At 43.8% G+C, this 16006-nt stretch overlaps 1 protein-coding gene across 7 annotated transcripts in view; it reads left to right on the forward strand.

The window, feature by feature from the left end:
• GRM7 (glutamate metabotropic receptor 7) overlaps window positions 1-16006 on the forward strand; it is a 736691-nt gene that overhangs the window by 690778 nt on the left and 29907 nt on the right. For 2 of the 7 annotated variants that reach the window (XR_006741094.1, XR_006741091.1), the window contains exons 11-13: window positions 1062-1329; window positions 1432-1556; window positions 3528-4287. The exons of 2 other annotated variants lie outside the window; for them this stretch is intronic. The gene's annotated coding sequence lies outside the window, so the exon portion shown is untranslated. Of the gene's footprint in view, window positions 1-1061; window positions 1401-1431; window positions 1557-3527; window positions 4296-16006 lie in introns of those variants that run through there. 3 more of the 7 variants (XR_006741092.1, XR_006741093.1, XM_045579112.1) reach the window with 3 other exon arrangements.

Here is a 16006-nt window from a genome sequence, read left to right on the forward strand (position 1 = left end):
CACCTGGCCAGGACTTAGTAACTGGAAGAAGAATCTCAAGTGAGGTCAAAGAGACATTTGTTGAGTACTGTTCCTCTGGTCAGCCCTGAACTGCTGGGAACTGGGGACAGAAGCAGACAATACCCTAAGGTAGCCCCGATCTGAAGGAAAACTTCAGGGTAAGCAGTTATAATTCAGAGGGGCCCTTAGGAGGTGCGTGTGTGTGCTGCTGAGCTATGTGAACAGAGCATCACCAGGAGGTGTGGTTGGAGCTGGTCCTAAAAGATGAAGGACTCCAGGCAGCCACAGAGAAAGGGCACTCAACGCAGGACACAAGTTTGCAGAAAGAACCCGGAGAACAAAAGAATATGGTGTCCCAAGACTAGAAAGCAGTGTGCGGCTGAGGCATTAGGTGTTCAGGCAGATGTTCCGGGCAAGACACATGGGTAGCAGCCTGCACATAGTGGGACTTCATTGCCTTTATCCCTGAACCTTTAGCAAAGGGCCTGGCAAATATTAGAAAATGAGCTTGGAATGGAGTACAAATCCTCACATGCCACAGGCCCTTTCCTTGGATGTGGTACATACCCAGTAAATATCCCTGAGGGGGTATTTATTAAGAATGAGAAAATGCTAAGTCTATAGTTGCAGCAAGTGGAATTGTGTTCTCCCAGATCAGACCTCTAGGTCACACACGCCGCCCTGAAAAAGCAACATTTAGCTCTGATGTCACAAGTGTCATCTCCAGGCTGTTGCCTTTATGTGAGACTGTCCACCAGCCAGGCAGGGCTGTGTCTGCAGGTGTGGAGTTGATGTACCTTTGATGAGTGAACCTCACGTGTAAAACCAATCAAGTTTTATTTCTACTTCTTTCCTGTTGTGGACAATGGCTATCTACACCATTTTTTCTTTCAAAGGGCACCGGGATTTCAAAGTTATCATTAGAAATGGATCCTAAGTATTTGCTTAAATGACTATAGCTTCTACTTCTGTAAAAACACAATCAACAAGCGTTTATTATTATTATTATTATTTATGCATTTTCTTAGCGACTGGCATTAAGGGCAGATTTTGTCTTTTAGGCCCCAAACATCATTTTCATTTTTAAAGAAACAGTGTGTGTCCTAAACCAAGGTCAGTTAATCTCCACAGTCTTCCCTCCTCCCAATTTCTGTGAATGAGCATCTTCTCTGGACTCAAGTGATGGTGACTTGTTTCTGCCTCCTAAGGACAAGGCTCAGCTTCGAGGATTTGTTTTCCTATCTTTTCTTTTTTCTTTTTCTTTTTTTTTTTTTGGCTGTGCAATGGAACTTGGATGCATTTTAAAATAACTTTCTCTAGGAATCAAAGGTAATCATTTCTCTTAATGATCCACATGAATATTCTCATTATTTTTTTCTTTTCAAATTTAAAATTAGGTTTCAATTACCTTTATGTCTCCGCCTCTTCCAGGGTAATCCCAGAGTACCCCAGCTTGCACCAAGAGGCCCGAGGAGGATACATCTCCAAAGCCTGATCTTGCTGAGCTGACCCAAGCAATCAGAAGAACATGACAGGAATCACCCATCCCACTTGCTGTAAGTGTTGGTTCAAGTTATCGGTTATGACCTTGTGTGTCCTGTTGTTTATTTCCCTCTGGCCACGGATAAGGAAAACTGGATTGGGGTCCTAGCACTGACTCATATACTTAGGGTAGCGTAGCTCACTCGCCTCATGGACCTCTGAGTCCCATTCTCCCTGATCTTCAGTTTCCTCTTGGATAAAATGGGAGCAAATTTCCTTGCTGGGATACCCCGGAGATGGCATGGGAACACATCAATGAAAGCCCTGCTTTACAAAAAGCTGTGGGTAGCACTGTTAGTCCATGCTTGTCTGTTTTAATTGGCTTTCCTTTCTCCTTTTTTTTTTTTCCTGGTGGGTGTATTTTTGTCTACCATAAGTCATCAGAGTTGGGGAGGTGACATCTAGCTTGCCCAGGAATCAGGTGCCCTTTCCTCTAGCCGCACAACCAGCCTTGTTTTTGAGATGGCTCACTGGGGTCCTGTAATGGCTCATTAGTAGCCTTTGTCTTGGTGGAACTGACAGGCCAGGCCATCCATCACTCAGCCAGGTTGCTGCAGGACAGCCAGGCTCATACCCCCTGATCTATGAACCACTCCATGTGATTAACTTCGACAGGTAACTTCAGGTTGGCTGGCACGCCGAAGAGCATTTTAAGTACAAATAACAGCTCTGGGATCTGTCTTGAGTGATAGAAAAATGACTGAGTGCAATAGAGTCCCTTAATCTTTGCTTGCGAAAACACATTAGGTTTACTTTGGAGACCAGGATACTGCAACATCATCAATTAACAAAACCTCTCCGAGATCTTCATTGATACTTTGAAGTTTGGTATTTTTCAAGCTTACTTCAAAAGGAGAACTCCAAGGAGGGCCAGGCTTATTCATCTCAGTCTTCAAAGGACCTGGCATAGTTCTTTTCAGAAATTTAATAACAACAACAACAATATCAATTACCAGGATGATAATTGCACCGTATCATCCCTATGGCTGCAGCCTTCCAAAGTGCTCAGCCATCCATTGAGACAAATCTCATTGTCCTCACTTCTCATAGCAGGCACCCGGCTTAGAGATGTGAAGCAAGTTGCCAGAGACACACACCAATGAGTGGCACAATGGATGCCCGCACTTGGGTCCTCTGGCCAGACTCCTTCCCAATATATCTTTCTGAAATTGAGTGGAACTGGACAAGGCGTTTCTGTCTGCATCCTCATCTAATCAGCATTTGTCTGTCATTTTCTTCAGTTGCTTCCTGAAGATGAGCGAGGCCCTCCAGGGCTTTAAGTTGAAAATCATAATCTGATTTCAGGGCCATTTTGGAATAGGACATGTGGCCTCTTTTTCCTTTCCCCCCCTCTTAATGATACCTCAAAGAAGAGACTATTCGATGCTATCTCACCTACTCTTGGATTCTTTGGATGGTTTGAAAATTAAAGAGTATAGCTCCTGCCTCAAAAAACATGGCTTTGTAGAGCTGGAAATGCTGAACTCTTGAGAAGTGATCGAAATCCACTGACATAATCAAGACCTACAGGACATCCAGGACTGAGCGCAGCCTGTTGACAGTTAAAATCACAAAGCGTCACATACTGATGGCTCTAAGCAGACACCACCTCTGCATACAGTGATGGCATCTGGCATGGAAACCTAAGAAAAGGACAAATCCAGAAGAGGCTTTGGTAGCATTAAAAAGGGACACTTTCCTCTCCCAGGAATGTGAAAAGCTAATTCCTGCTACAGCTTCATCGTTTGTTTCTTCTCCCTCTTCCTGCATCATAGCAAGACTGTAGAAAGACACTGGCTTTCTCATCCGTGTTAGTTAAAAATTTGATTAAGTTGGCCACCTCTTAAAAAAATGCTAGGTTTTTGTTCTGGGACTTAATTCATCTCTCCCTCATTCCTGGCATATTTGCAAATTTCATTTGCATTTGCATTTCCCGGTGGTTTGCCAGAGTCCAGACTAAGACTTGAGCTGTTGTTTCCATTCAGGTGAAAAAGTGCAACCACATTGACCATCTGCACTGGCCCACAGTCAGGCGATTGTCCCAGGCAAGTTATCATTTTTGCATCCTTCTGAGTATCCCAGGGAGGCTCTGCCAACCAGCCTACCAGTGCATCCAATGAATGGAACAGACCTTGCCCCGGTTCCAGTGTGGGCTTAGTCCTGGGTGGTCCTCATCATGTACCAGCAATGTCCTCCTCTCTCAATGGTCCAAAAATAAGGAAACACTAGACTGAGAGAAGTCTTGAGATCTTGGCCCACTGGAACCTTTTCTTGAGGCTTTAACAATGATGTCAGAGCCACCAACTGGGGGAGCAATGACGTCCCCTGAGAAAGCCAGTCTCCTCCTGAGTACTGAATTCTTAGTCAGTTTATTCTGGGTCAAGTAGCAGGGACAGTAGCCCTAATGGGGGCTCCTACCTGACGCCCTATAAAGGAGAACAGAGTAGAGTAGGGGACCAGCGTGTGGGGCTATTGTGTAGGCCACACAGACTGAATGCTGACACGTCGGGGCACTCAGTGGGTAGCATGGTGGTTGAGGACCACAGAAAGCACAGCTCTCGGACCAGAGTTCAGCATGGGAGGTGTTATCATGGTAGGCAGCGGTGTTGCCATGGTGTCCCCTCAATTAACTGGATGTTTCTGCTTGTGTTCCCTCTAGGAAAGAATTTGGAGATGCCAGTCTGATCCTCTGCCCTGCCATTTCTGTACCCACTCCCCTTCTGTACCCTCCACAATAAAGTTTGCGTGCCAAGTAATCTGCCTGCCTCTGATTTTTCGTCTGAAAACCCGGCCGGATTTTCAAATGGAAATATCAATACCTCTCCTGTCTAGTCCTCAACCTGCTTAGTATTGATCCTGTTTTAGAGTAACGGTGTCCTAAAGCCAAAATGGTACTGTGCTCTCAGAGGAGCCACTCAGGAAACCACATTTAGACACACTCGGGTTTCATTTAATTTCGTAACACAGCGCATATCCCCTGACCGCAGGCCTCCAGACAGCAGCACGGTCGCCATCGTGGCGAGTTTACATTCCGTTACTACCACCTGTTAGTACCAGCTTTGTAAGGAAGAACGAAGGACCAATTTCAAAATCCAATTTATGGCCTGAAATGTGCCAAGACGAAATTTGAAAGGCACCTGAGTTTATACTCCGGTCGAATTTAAGTCCTTTGTTCCCCACCCTGATGTTCATCAAAATGTCACACGTGTTGAACACTCTTCCCCACGGATTCTGATGCACATCCAGGTTCGGGAACTCTTACTGATGATTCTGCCTGATAATCAACACCCACAATATGGTGTTGATGTGATGGCGATCACACGGTAATACATTTTTCAGGATATTAAACAGACCGATTTTGTTTTTAAAGTGTATCCAGGTTTAGCACATCAGTGGCATTCACCACGTTCCCAGGAAGTCCTCTCTGGATGTCTGGTAGCGCTGTGGGAAGCTATTTCAAGGTCTTCTCTCAAGAGATCTTCCAGACTGGAGTTGCAGACTAAATAAAGATGATGCTAATTGCCGAACTCTATTACTGGAGCGAAAAACAGCACCATCTTTGTTTGAGGCTGCATTTCCATGACAACACCGAGTAGAAAGCAGGGGGAATATTTCTTTTTCTCCTGTGCTCAGAGGGCCACAGGATGTGTAGGCAAAGGGAGTTGACACATCCTTATGCAATTATTCCAAGCGACTCGGTAGGACAACTCTGAATTTATTTAGCCCTGATGCCCTCAAAAGAGTTTACTATTTTTAAATTGTTTTTCATGCTTTGATGGTTTTCCTGCCTTTCTGCCCAATCAGGTAGTGAGAAGAATTGACATAACCCGTGCAGCAATGACCTGGTTGTTAATAAATTCTCCATCATCCTATGGAGAGGCAGGCTGGTGCACAGGTTAAGACTGAGGGTGCTAGAGCCCTTATTCCAAGGTGTTAAATTCAACTTTGTCCTACTCTAGTTGTCATGTGGGCTCAGAGCCTACTCTCTGTGCATCCGTTGTCTCATCTGTACAGTGAGTATGATATTAGTAATTGCCTCCGAGAGTTGTTCATTAGGATTAAATTAGTGCACAGAGGCCTGTTGGTGTGGCTCAGTGTTGAGGTGTAGACCTATGAACCAGGAGGTCATGATTCAATTCCTGGTCAGGGCACATGCCTAGGTTTCAGGCTTAATTCCCAGTGAGGGACGTGCAGGAGGCAGCAGATCAATGGTTTTCTCTCATTATTGATGTTTCTATCTCTCTCTCCCTCTCTCTCCCTTTCTGAAATAAAGAAAAATAGACTTTAAAAAATAAAAAATAAATTAGTGCATATAATGCATAATACAATGCTTGGCATATAATACAATGTTCAATAATTAGCTGCTACTCTTCTAGTTGTGAATGTTACCAACTGAGCTATAGCTTCTCAGCTTACATGGCAGGCAGTAGTTACACTCTGCTGTTTAAATTTAAATTAGTTGGAATTAAATAAAATTAAAACTTGTGTTTCTCAGTTGCGCTAGCCACATTCCAACTGCTCAGTGGACACACCTATTAGTAACTACCAAGTTAGGCAGCGAAGACACAGGACATTGCCATCCTCGCAAAAGGTCTGAGCCATCATCGCCTAGCAATAGTAAGCAGGAGAATGAGAGCTTCCTTTATTGTAGAGATAGATAGCTTTTGTTCTTAGCACTCTCCATTGACTGAAAATACAGTCTCTCTCTGAGAGTGCGGGGCCCATTCCTCTGGAGTATTTCTTTTATGGCATCTAAACAGTGGTTTACATTGTGGAGTGGGCAATAAATACTGTGAACTAACAACAAAATCTTTTCCAACAACGGTTTTCTCTCAGTTGGGAAGATTCCCTCCATTCCGTTCATACATGATTTATAAGGCTCTGTGGCAGCGGATTCTGAAGTTGCACATAATTCTTGGAAAGTAGGCAAGGTGGCGGTGTGGACCCACCACGTGTCTGGTCATGGGACCCTGTAGCCAGTACAAAGGATGGTTTTCTGAATCACCACCCAGACGGCAGCCGTATATCTGTTCACGTGCTGTACTCATGTTGTTCAAGGGCAAAAAGCCGAGCTCAGTGTATAAGGATGTGTAACAAATCACCATGTGTTACTGAGCCTGTGTTTGGCGAGCTGCAGGGATCGGTGCCTGGTCGGGGCCTCACCAGTGTATAAGGATGAGGGAGAATACAGGCAAAAGGAAAAGCAGTCTGTCCTTTTCAATAAGCAGACATTCTGTGTGGATCACGGACAGTTAGTAATGTTAGGCATTGCTTAGAAGGATCTCTGCTACCAATGTCTGTTTGGGGAGAACTTTTGCAATGAAGCCAGCATGGGAAGTTAGGAACAAGAGCCAGTATACTCCCCTCACCCACAGGCCAGCTCTGTGCCCCTGAAGAGAACCATCTCCCAGCATCTCGGATGCTCATTCCAGAGCTTAAGCTATAAAACAGCTACATAGGGGAGGGAGAGTAACAACTATTGCTTTCTATTTCTGATTTTTCAGGTACTCCCTTTTTTTTTTTTTTAAGGAAAACACACAAAATTGATTATATTGGTCACTAAATAATGTCAATAAAGTAGTGTCAATGACCCCATGTTTTAGAAGTGCAGAGAAAGATAAAAAGGAAAATATAGATAATTCTTTAAAAATCACATCATTCAATTCACTGTTACAATCAGCTTGCCCTTATACATATGTTATAGTTTTGTTTTCTCATATGCCCACACGCACAGCATCTCATTCACCACACTGCATCACACTGAGGGAGGCGGTGATATAATCTATAGACATACAAACTACATCTCAGAGGGTTCAGAAAATTGTCCAAGGTATTAGTGACAGAAGTAGCTTAAGGACCCATCACACCCAAGGATCTCTTTAAGAAAACCTGCAGTATCTTCAGACTGACAAGTTCACATTTACGCCAAGAAGAGAAGCATCCCTCATTATAGAAGATTCAGATTCATAGTGCATTCAGGGGGACGGAAGGGAAGGGAAACAAAATGTTTTTATTTTACCTAAAGATGATCACCAGCAATGAGTAGCCACTGGTGACCTTACTAGTATCTACAGAAAGTGAACAGGCAGAACCAGAAAGGAGAAGAAAGATAGATTGCTAAAGACAAGGAGGTGGATCAACACCAGATAACATCATCTGCTGTGTATGTGCCTAAGGCCAGGGGAGGTGTGTGCTGAGTGTGATGGGAGGAAACAGGGCTATGTGTTGCACTTTGTTAAGCTGTCACCTTCCAGCACCATTAGAGCTTGGCTTGGAGACACTGCATGTGTCAAATTGAAATCTGGGCTTCTTATTGTTAAACAAATAGCCTTGTGAGGCTTAGTAAGGAGAGTAAATCCAGTTTGAAAAGAAAGAGGATTTAGTCTTTCTTTTGTCTCTACTCCTCTTCCTGTCAATGGAGCCTCACCCCAACCAACCAGTGTGATTTATGCGGCCTTCCTGGTTGTAGGGCCTGGGCTTAGAGAACCCAGACAGGACCTGCCTCAGCTTCTCCAGGAGTTCACAGCGCAGAGAAGGCAGAACGTCTGACTCCTCTCGGACACCATACACAGATGCATAGAAGGATGTAAAGAGGCCTGGGAATAGCCATTCACTCTCACGGGGTGGCAAGGAGACATTCTAACTGTGGCTTAAAAAGTAGGCTAGCATGACAGAGAGTGTTCCAGACAGAAGGACTATCCTATATGAAGTCACAGGGTGTGAGCTGGTACAACATTTTTAGCAACCGTGTCAGGTGGCAGATCTTGAGTACTTTCTGAAACCAAACACTATTCCAAGTACTTAACATGTACTAGGTATGAGCTCGTTTAGCCATAAAAACCTTATCAGATATGCATCATAAGACCCATTTTACAGATAAAGAAAGTAAGGCACCAAGATTTCAAATCACTTTCCCAAAAGTCATCCAGGAGTTAAGTTGAGCTATCTGAGGCCAGAGGCCATGCTTCTGGCAGCTGTAGTGCCCCCTGCAGTGAGAAGAAAATGGAATGTTTGAGGCAGATCCTATAGCCACACCACAGGGCTTCTCCACCCTGGCACTGGTGGTAGTTGGGGCTACACAGTTGCACTGCAGAATGCTTAGCAGCACCTCTAACCACTACATGCCAGTAGCATCTCCAGCCTGCCATTATGCACATGAAAAATGTCTCTACACAAATGTCCCTCAACACTGTCAAATGTTCTCTCAGGACACAGATGCCCCATTTGAAAACCACTGGGCAAGCACATGTGTGTGTGGCTGGTGAGAATATATTAGAACTCACTGCAAATATCCTGAAATTCTATTCTGATGGCTGTGGGAAAGAATCCTGCAGAGAGAAAGGGGCCAGTTGGGGTTTAACCAGTGGGGAGCGGCAGAAAACATAACCTGAAGAAGCATGAGGAGGTTCTGTGAGAGACAAGGCAGGCTTCTGAGTCATCAGCTATGAATAGGATGTGTTCTCAGACTTTATACATCGCATGGTCAGAAATCCTAAAGCTGCGGATAGCAAAGGATCTTCCCTAAGAACAGTGCCAAAGTCAGGCAACCAATTCGCCCAGTGTTCTCTGGAATGCGGCCAATCCTTGATCTGAAAGCTCAAAACTAAAAGCCTCATGTCAGCTAAGAAGCTTCTGAATCTGGGGGAACACTGAACACCCAGTTTTCTTAAGAAGCTTCCATGTCAGATTCCCTGTCCCTGCTTGAGTGTGAACACAATGTGTCACCTTTGTAGGGACATTTACTAGACACTTGGAAACGCGAAAAAAATGGAAATATTCTTCCCCCAAGGCCCCAAATGGACAAAATTTCAAGCCAAGGAGTATGTGTTCAGAGCAGAACTTTTATAAACAGGAAAAAAAAAGATCTATGCACCTTCTAAATATTATAAGATAAACATGTCACTTATAAAACAAATGATGGTTTTCAAATGATCTAATTCAGAAAGGTACCTCAGTTGGGGAAGAAACATTGACCTAAGGGTACAGTTCCATGCAATCCTCAAACCTGAGCCTTCTCCTGCCCTGTGACCTGTGTTGACTTCCAGTGAGTTCTTTATTGTGTCACTGGGAAGGATCAAGAAGAATTCTTTACAAAACTGCCATGACCATTTGGAATTAAGTGTTGCTCCAAGCTTCTAGCCAACATCCTAGTTTTTAATATGGATGTCTGTTAGGAATAACTCAATTTTCCATGAAAAGCCCTATGATACCAGAAGAAACAAACATTGTATCTCTGACGGAAAGCCAGCCTCAGGTCAGAGACAAGGGCTTTTGAATTGTGGCACAACTCTGACACAAGCATCTTCCTCTCTCAGCTGCCTAGTCTGTCAACATGGGGATTGAAAGTCCCTCATCCACCAGGTTCTCTGGGGATTGAGTGACACAGCATATGCTGCGGTCTCAGGGTGTGGTCTGATGCATGGCTGACATCATTAATTGGTGTCCCCTTTCATTCGGTGTTTAAGAGAATCATTCAGGACTTTGGGGAGGTCAGACCTGCCTGGGAATTCTCGGAGACTCTTGTGTTCAGATAAGCTCACGATCTGCCCTTAATAAGAGCACCTCCCGGCCACATTGTGACCCTCCCTCAAGCCAAGGTGGAAACCTGACCCCCACAGCCCATTTCACTATGATCTCTGACTGGGAGGACTGGGAGGCTGCAATGGTGGGGTGGTCCAGGCCTCTGCATCAGGAGTTCTCCTAGGAGCCACAGGCCCTCAGCTCGAGTGGCAGTGGGGAAATAGGTAATAGATATCATTGTCTTCAACAGCTTTGTTTTCAAAAAGACACTCAAGTAGAACGTTTTAGTCTGGTTCAGGCATTCCACTAATGACTTGAAATTTGAAACAGCTGTTTGGTTTTTTTTCCCCCCAAGCTTTACAGTGTGTCTTGGAAGAAGATAGCTAAGCTTTTAAATTCTTCATAAATAGTAAATAGATTTAGTCATAAATGTCCTATAATATGAGCTCGTCCTTTCATTCAGAGGGAAGTTGCAAATTCTGATTAAACATGATGGATCATTATACACAAGAGCACCTCCCAGCCATTGTGCGGGGAGAACAGCCACCAAGAAGTGCAGTCTCTGCTCTGATGAAAGGCATGTAAAGACATCAAACCCCAAACATCTGCCAGGCATTGTGTGGGGGAGGAAGGGACACTGAGTAATGCCTTGTGGCATTTTAAGGACAGCAAACAGCTGGCGTGGATGTAAGCAGTTACAAGGTGTCAGGAAGGAACTCAGATCACAGGATTAGGTGATCAGCCCTCATTTCATGGGTGACTCCTTCCTTTCGAAGTGACAAAGCTTTCTTCTTCTCCAAGACAGATGTGAACAGAACAGAAAGCTATCAGCCAGAAAGTGCAATTGATAAAATCCCAAGAGGGCAGTGCAATGAAGCATTCCCACCCCTTTCCTCCAGGAAACGGGAGCATGACATTGCTTACACTGTTTGGGGACTGTTGATAGCCAGCTTGGGTTGGCACCGGAAGCAGCCTGGGACTTGCTTGGGCCTGTGCAATAGTGAGGGGCTTTGGCAGAGCTACAGACGGGGCCTATCTGGCATGCCACCCAGCCTTCCCTGAAAGTTGCTTTCATTCTCAACACCATCGGTTCTCCTTGGCCACTATGGGCCTGGGGCTGGGAGTGCATGCAGAAGATGCATGCAATTGCCTTAACTTCACTCCACTCCTCTGGCCTTAGTTCGGGTTGGAGAAGGAGTGTAGATACACCAGTGATGGTATCACTCAGAAAATGGCCTCTTAGAGTGGAGGGTCAGTTTATAGGGATTCCTAACAGGAGGTGTTACTCACTAGAATTATTTTGCAACTGCACATGATATTGAACAGACCACAGTATTCTTCCCGCCATGCAGGCCTGCTAATAACCATCTCCACGTAGACATATTCCCATGCTAAGTTCCATAATGATAGGAGGTGTTTCTCCTCCTTGACATTGTATCGCCACCTCCTAGCACAGCCCCTGGCCCATGGCGAGTGGCTGATACATAAAACACCGCAGGAGTGGCAATGCATGTATTTTCAACGAAGGTGAACTCAGACACATGGGGTCTACAGGAAAAAAGGGTGGAATGATAGAAGGAAGTGAAGGAAAGAAAGCCTGCTTTTTTTGCTTTCCATGTTCAGTCAATCTAGAGTCAATCCCGAGGGGGAAGTGAAGCCTCAGCAAAAATGCAAAGAGCCGAAACCAGTGTGGTTCAGTGGATAGAGTGTCGGTCTGCAGACTGAAAGGTTCCAGATTCAATTCCAGTCAAGGGCATGTACGTTGGTTGCGGGCACATCCCCAGTAGGGGGTGTGCAAGAGGCAGCTGGTCTATGTTTCTCTTTCATGAATGTTTCTAGCTCTCTATCCCTCTCCCTTCCTCTCTGTAAAAAATCAATAATATATATATTTTAAAAAATGCAAAGAGAACCCCAGTAAGTAAGTAACTCTGGACTCTTCAGCTTCCACAGTGGCAGGCCTTACGAATTATTGAATAATGTGATGCAGGGCTTCTCAAAGTTTAATGTCCGTACGATCACCCAGGGGTCTTGTTAAAATGTAGCTGTGGATTCACTGGGTTGCGTAGACTGCATTTCTAAGGTGCTCCTGGTGCTGACCATGGTGCTGGTCTTTGGACCACACTCTTGGATTAGCATGGATTGAATAGCCTGTGAAGGAAAATTCTATCATGCCCAATGCTTGCCAGGCACACTGACTTTCAGACCTAACTCCTCTGACAAGTGTGAGTCCTCTCAGTGAATCGAACCTCTTCGAGTGGTTATAGAATTGAGTTACACAGTGAATGTGAAAACTTGGCATAATGCAGGTGGTTATTATTATCTGAAGGTGTTTCTGTCTCAGCAGAAAACTTAAAAATATGGCAAGTTGTAATTACGCGTATGAGTTGTTTAGGTTTTCTTGCAAGTACGATGGTTTAAGGCACCTCAGTAGTAAAAAGACAAATAATAAAGTATTCAAGCCCCATTTACACTGTCATATATACTGGTCTTAATTGCAGACTGCAGATTTTAATCTAGTTGCTAACAGTAAATCAGCTCTTTAATAATAACGGGGAGAGGGGAAGGTGTGTGACTTATTATGAACAGTCTCACTTCTGTTTTTCATATGAAATTTCAGAAATCAAAAAGAAGTTCAAAAGAGAAAGATGGTAGTAGTAGCTACACTTAATGCAAATACTAGTCCAACATTGAAGTCTATTTTTAAAATTAATTTTATTGAGGTATAACAGATGCCCCCACCCCCTTACTTTGAGCCCCCTGAATGTGGTTCCTGTCCCACCCCCAAAGCCTTCACATCACTATTGCTGTGTCCGTGGGCTATGTATATGTGCATACAAGTTCTTTCGTTAATCTCTTCCTGACCACCCTCCCCTCTGAGATCTGTCCTTCTGTCCCATGCTTCCATGTCTCTGGACCTATGTTCATCTGTTTATTTTGTTCATTAGATGCTACATATGAGTGAGATCATATGATATTTGTCTCTCTCTGACTGGTTTATCTCACTTAGCATTATAATTCCAGGCTCATCCATGAAGTCTCAAAGGGTAGGAGATCCTTCTTTTTCTACAGCTATATAGTATTATCATTGTGTAAATGTACATCTTTTTTTCATCCACTCATCTACCGATGGGCATTTGGGCTGTTTCCAGATTGCAGACATTTTAAGTAATGCTGCTATGAACATAGGGGTGTATCTAATCTTTCTGACTGGTGTTCAGGATTGATACTTTCCCTTAAGTGGGATCCCTGGGTCAAATGGAAGTTCTATTTTTAATTTTTCAGGAATCTCCATGTTCCTCCCTTTCTCTTTCTTCCTTCCTCCTCCTCTAAAAATTAATAAAAACATAACCTTGGGTGAGGATTAGAAAGAAATGTTAATAAACCCTAATACTTTCAATTATTTTTTATGAAAACTTAAGCTTGCTATACATAATCAACATGATTACCACAAGCTTTAACTGATTCCCCCAGTTCTAAATTCCCCAGATCCATTAACACTATACATCACAGGAATCCGGGATAGCAGTACCTTGTCCTACTAGGCAGTCCTTGGACATCAAGGACACTTTTTGAAAAAAGTGGCTCAGGACAAATCCACTAGAATAAAACATCTGAAAGCACCTCCTCCATGCAAATGATGATGTTAAAAGACTATGTTTACTCTATAGTCACTCATTCCAACAATATTCAATCCCAAAGGGACAGCTGTCAGCATTCTGCCTTATAATCATTATCTGAACAAAGTCTGGGCTAAAGCCGACATGCTCTTGTAAAAAGTACAGAACCATGGGTCTACCCAAATGCAAAAAAAAAAAAAGTCAGTCTACTGAGGACATAGATGATCAAATTATCTATATCTACCTATATCTATCTATCTAAAATAAAAAATATGCTAATTAACCTGGACTCAGTAAGGGGCCCATCAGACAGGAGGAGGTTGTGTACCCAGCATTGCAGATGGGGCAGCAGGGGCCTCCATGCCCGTGCTGGGGGAGGGCCTGATCAGCAGTGGCTACGGCTGCTTCAAGGGCCAGGAAGGGAGGTAGGACCAGACTTGCAACTCAAGGGTGGGCAGCGCCAAGCAATTTCAAACCATGCACTGGGCTCCTACTAGCTATAAATGTGAAACTCTAACAGTGAAAGACCTCTGGGAACAAGAAGTATAGACAACTATAAAACTTATCTACAGAGATTGAGAGTTACTTTCATAAAATGGCTTGAAGGATGTGAGGCTATAAGGAAACACAAAGTGTGGGGGAAGCCATCCAGGCAAAGGGAAGAATATGTGCAAAGGTCCTGTAGCAGAGGCCTGGCAAATATGAAAGCCTGCACAAAGGCTTGTGTGGCCAGAGTGGAGAGAGAGTATGCAGAGAAGTGTGACTCAAGATAAAGCAGGGAGACAAGTACCGTGTCACACTGAGCTTTATAAAACAAATTAGAGATGTTTGCCTTTGTTCTAAAAGCAATGGGGACCCATTGAAGGCTTTTAAGAAAAAGAGGCAAAAAAAACCCAAAACCCCACAACCAAACATAATCTGATTTACATTTTTAAAAGAAATCATTCTTGCAGGTGTGCAGAGCAATAGCTATATGCAAATAATCAGAATTCAGCTTGGATATATTATTTACTGTGATATTGGCTTTGATTACAGAGATGGTAGTGGCAGTGGAGAGAAGTGAAAGAAAAGTGCAGAGCCATGGATGTACCCAAATGCAATATTTCAGAGGCAAAAACAACCAGATTTGGTGTTGAGTCCGCTTCTAACTCTACCTCTCCACCCATAAGAAATCCCACTGACACAGACTGTAGTGCTTACCTACTTACTCAGACTGACTCTGTGGCCCCAGACATGGAAATATAAAGTAGGTGGATGCCACCTTAACAGAGCTGTAGTAACCAAATGCAACTGATTTTTATCCTGAATCACTTATCTGTACTATGGAGTAGAGGGCGAATTCTCCAATGCACATGGCCAATCATTTTGAGGTCTTTGCAAAGATATCTTTATGTCTATCTGTAGATGTTATGTGCATGACCCTATGCAGAATCTCAATAGTAATTTATATTTGTCTGAAGAAGTTTGGCCAGCTACAAAGTTTAAAGGAAGCAGTCCTCAAACGTGTCTCTAGTTCTGGTACTAATTGCAAGTTTGGAGAGTTTATGAAACCACTCTCAGATTTGATCATTTGCTAGAAAAACCCACTGAAAGCTCTTTACTCACATTTGTGGTTTAACAGGGATTAAAATTAGCCAAGAGCACCAGTACAGAGTCTGGGAAAAGGACCAGATATGCAGCTTCCTTCGTCCCCTCCCCATGGAGTCAGGATGCATCACTTTCCCAGCGTCCATGTGTGACAAGACACAGAGCTCTGCCAACCAAGCAGGCTCTCCCTCGCCTCAGTGGGCAGAGATGTGATTGGGGCTCATTGTATCTGCATGATTGATTGATTGCATCAGTCTCCAGACCAACTGATACCCCATGACCCAAAGCCCAGGCTCTAAATCACATTGTTACTATCGGGCTAGCCCAAGACACCCAGGCAAACAGCAATTGCATTCCAGGAGCCAAGAGCAAAAGGCCAGACATACTTAAATTTTTTACTGCATCATACCCCAATGACATAAAAAAAATGATGATTTATGTGACCAATAGTGGCAATGGAGTTCGAGTCAATATTGCATTGAAATATGAGTATACAGTTGTAAGAATAGACTATTTTTCTTATAAGAAGCAGATTAATGAACCAAGGTTAGATTCCACCTTGCCCAGAACTAGTTTTATACCTACTAGATTGAAAAGCTGTGCCTAAGAATTTCTCTCTAGTCTCTCTAAATCCTACTTTCTGTGGTCATCTTAGGGGAAACATGAATTTTGAGATTGCCCAAGAAGGAAGCTGGTCTCTATTTCAGCATGGTAATCTTCCTCCAAGTTCCAAGTTTCTT

This window comes from Pipistrellus kuhlii, unplaced genomic scaffold (assembly GCF_014108245.1).
Source record: "Pipistrellus kuhlii isolate mPipKuh1 unplaced genomic scaffold, mPipKuh1.p scaffold_m20_p_11, whole genome shotgun sequence".
In the NCBI taxonomy this organism is placed as follows: domain Eukaryota; kingdom Metazoa; phylum Chordata; class Mammalia; order Chiroptera; family Vespertilionidae; genus Pipistrellus; species Pipistrellus kuhlii.